At 37.1% G+C, this 3,946-nt stretch overlaps 1 protein-coding gene across 1 annotated transcript in view; it reads right to left on the reverse strand.

Annotated features, from left to right (window-relative positions):
• Positions 1–3,946, reverse strand: part of si:dkey-22o22.2 (neural-cadherin) — a gene marked incomplete at its 5' end in the record, with an annotated part of 87,386 nt that overhangs the window by 28,348 nt on the left and 55,092 nt on the right.

The following is a 3,946-nucleotide window of genomic DNA, read 5'->3' on the forward strand; positions in this document are numbered from 1 at the left end:
TGTGTGTGTGTGTGTGTGTGTGTGTGTGTGTGTGTGTGTGTGTGTGTGTGTGTGTGTGTGTGTGTTTGTTTCTTACCAAAATATCTCATGAACCACTGGATGGATTTTAATGACACTTTAAAATATGACTGGATGTACATCTACACAAAAAAGTCAAAAGCATTGAAGCGATGTCAATTACTTTTATCTATAGCTTCTGCTAATAACTACAATTTATTATTTGTTCACATCTTTTAAAAATAAGTAATAAATCCCACATAAATTGCCGTAGGTGATGACATGTTTCACGTGTCACGGACAAACTGGTTGAAAACCATGTTTGATGATCGGGGTCAAGGTCCACTTTCCTTGGCCACTGAGGACTGTGCAAATAGGGAAATATGACACAGTCAACTGGAGGACAAGAGTGATATGTGACAGGTTGACATCCAAATCCAGTATATGTTTCTCATAAAAAACACAAGAAACAGGCTTTACTATAAAATGTCAAGAGTTACATAGACAAGACGCTGATGGACGAGTGAATGGAAGTATCGGTCTAGTTGTCTCCCAGATCTGCAAATCTGTTGCTCAGTGGGTTTTACATGTAATCTTTGATAAATGATGTGTTAATTCTTATAAGGTTGTCTCCGGTTGATCCATTTCCAATCCACAAACTGGCAAGAAGTATAGATGCTGGGGTTTATAAAGAGTTTTTTTGAAAGTATAAACTCAAGCTTTTTACACAAGTGTAAAAGTACTGGATTTAAATCTACTTCTAGTAAAAAAAAGAAAAGTAAATACAATGCGAGGGGAAAAAATCCATTAAAAATGAAAGCTTAGCCCAGGGCTATTCAATTGGCGGCCCGTGGGCCACATCCGGCCTGCGAGTGACCAAAGTTCGGTCCGCCAATTTGTTCTTTCATCTCTTAAGCTCAAACCACCAGTTTTCTACTTTAATTACTTTAAGTTCTTTTACTTAAACATAGACATATTAGGTATCTACAGAAACGTCATAATCTTGGCTACAAGCTGGTAAAAATCCTTTCTATAAACACTCAAGACAGTTAAAACAATAAACAGTTAAAGATAAAATGATGAAAGTGAAAATAAAATTGGTTTAAAATTTTGGCAAGTCAGAGATGTCAAAATATTATTTGTGTTAATCAAGAGGCAAAATGTATTCTTTTTGTTTTGGATGTTGTTTTATTATCACTACTTTTATAGGGTTCTGTTTGTTCATGATTAAATACAGCAAAAATAAACTATTTCAAAGGTAACAGATCTTTGTAATACTTGGTTTATTTACATAATGACTTTAATTGCTGGATGTTCGGCCCCTCAGCTGTTGACCTTCAGTAATTGTGGCCCCCGGAGAAATTTAGTTGAGTAGCCCTGGCTTAGCCTGTGTCATAGAGGGCTCTTGTGCACAACCCCACCTTCCACCCAAAAGCATTTTTCTAAGGGCAATAATGGCTGAAATTTTGGTTGTACTAGTCTAGCTGTTTCAGACACTTAAACATCTCTGCCACGGTCATCTTCATATGAGGCTACATATTTCTGATATGTCCTGCTAGAGTGTGATGGRATTTGTGTCATGTACAGGTGTGATGTATTGTACAAACCAGGGTATTGTAATGATATATACTGTATTTATACTTCTCATCCAACCATAATTAAATTCACTCTATGCAGGAGTCACCGTATATCTGGATAGTTTTTTTTCTGAATGATGATGAGCTGGAAAGAAGCTGAAATAAAATACTTCTTATATTTTTAAATTGTAAGGAGTAGAAATAAAAAGTTGGCTGAAAAATAATTACTCCAGTAAAGTTTAAATAACCAAAATCTACTGAAGTAAAGTAACAAAGTGTACTTCGTTACTTGACACCGTTGCATCTACCCAATCTAATTCAAGATGGCCGTCACAGCTAATCCATATAAACAGACACAAAAAAAGTCTGAACGTGTCATCTAGCAATATCTTTCCAGATTGCACGTTATTTTTAAGGTTTTTGTAAAACATCAACAACTTCATCATTTCTCAAAATAATGATTCCCGTCTAAAACTCTGGCATGAAAGGAAATGGGTGATATGCATTCTTTCAAGGACTGTTGGGCCTTTAACCCTGCCCAGGGGTCAAAATAACCCACAAGGCCCAAGTTAGGGCTATTCAACTGGTGGCCTGCGGGCCACATCTGGCCCGTGAGTCACCAAAGTTTGGCCCACCCATTGGTTCATTCATCTGTCAAGCCCAAAACCCTGGTTTTCTACTTTAATTACTCTAAGTTCCTTTAGTTAAACACAGACATGTTTGGTGTCTCCAGAAACRTCAGAATCTTGGCTAGAAGCTGGTACGAACATCCAAGCTAGTTAAAACTACAAGCAGTTGACGATAAAATTATGAAAGTGAAAATAAAAATGGTTTAAAAATTTGGCAAGTCAGAGATGTCAAAATAATATTTGTGATAAATAGGAGGCATAATGTGTTCTTTTTGTTTTTGATATTGTTTTATTACCACTACTTTTATCATAGGGCTCCAAATGATTTCAAAGGTAACAGATCTTTGTAATACTTGGTTTATTTACATAATGACTTTAATTGCTGGATGTTTGGCTCCTGTGCTGTCGACCTGCAGTAACTGTGACCCCCAGAGCTAAGTGAATAGCCCTGGCCTAAGTCCTGAAAAGTTGGGAATCATTTTAACCCAAAGGCAGCAGAAGGGTTCATTCTTCAAATGAATTTATTTTCAAACAGGATAAAATCTTCTCCCTTTTAACTAAAAGCTGATATCTGCCTGTATTTGTTTTTGTCATGGTGTTTGTGTTTCTCTGTAGTGACATGATTATTGGCCAACCAGTGTTTCTTCATCTGAACACTTCACTTTTTTTTGTTGTTGCCTGGAATTGATCTTTTCTTTATGTAAATAACTTTCAGTGCAAACCTGATCCATTCTGTGAACAAATTGCTGCCTGCTGGATGCACAGATGACGGGAGGTGTTTCAGAAGGATCTGGGATAATTTTCTCGCCGGCGGTTCCTTTGTTCTCGGCCGATTCTTGTCGTCCCTCCTTGTAGGTGTCTYGTTAGAAGAAAAGGTGGCGGGGCGCGCAATCAGGCTCTTCTTTCAGTGCGTCTGCATGAAGCCTTGCCTCATCAAACAAAATGAGTGCGCCCTCGCTGCGCTTCACTGGGAATTTTCAATACTGCTGGTTATGAAGTATTAATAGCACTGTTCCTGACAAGTCAGATCCCCCCTTTTCTCTCTCTCTTCCCTGTTCTCTAGCCTTTTTATTCGTTTTCCACATTCTTTGATTTCATTTATCAAAGTGCCTGTTTCTATGGCCCAATTTCATTTTCCCTGTTTATCCACTGCACCTTTGTGCTCCGTCAGCTGCCAAACTGTTAATTTCTCAATTTTTTATTGTCACATGAGAGGAAACACTTTACAAGGATTTTTTTGTAGTTTCAGCATGTCCCAAAACTGCTTTAAATCTCATAGTATATTCTACAGAGTGAAAAATTACAAACACGTACAAATAAAGTTGCATTTCGCCTATTTCTTTTAATGCCAAAGTTTTAGGCTATCTTATGATGACAAATGCAAGGAATATTGAGAGATGTTTTGCTCAGATTATATGTTGTGATTGACTTTCAGTGACTACCACATAAAAATAGCTCAAGCTTTGTAAAATTGACTGACTCGTTGCTATTAAAAAAATCCATCCAGTTGTTCATGGAATAGGATCAGGACCAGGGGTTCTTAACCTTTTTGACCTCGGGGCCCAAGTTGTTGAACACAAAGTGGCACGAGGCCCAGTCAGACATTACTAATGTATGGATCAAAATGATAGTTATTCTAAATTTTGGTTTAATTTGTGTTGTATTTACATTATAACTAAATTAAATACACTTACAGTTTAAAAGTAAAACTCCTGTCAAATAACCACAAGACATGATTATGAC

Source organism: Austrofundulus limnaeus, unplaced genomic scaffold (assembly GCF_001266775.1).
Source record: "Austrofundulus limnaeus strain Quisiro unplaced genomic scaffold, Austrofundulus_limnaeus-1.0 Scaffold205, whole genome shotgun sequence".
Classification (NCBI taxonomy): domain Eukaryota; kingdom Metazoa; phylum Chordata; class Actinopteri; order Cyprinodontiformes; family Rivulidae; genus Austrofundulus; species Austrofundulus limnaeus.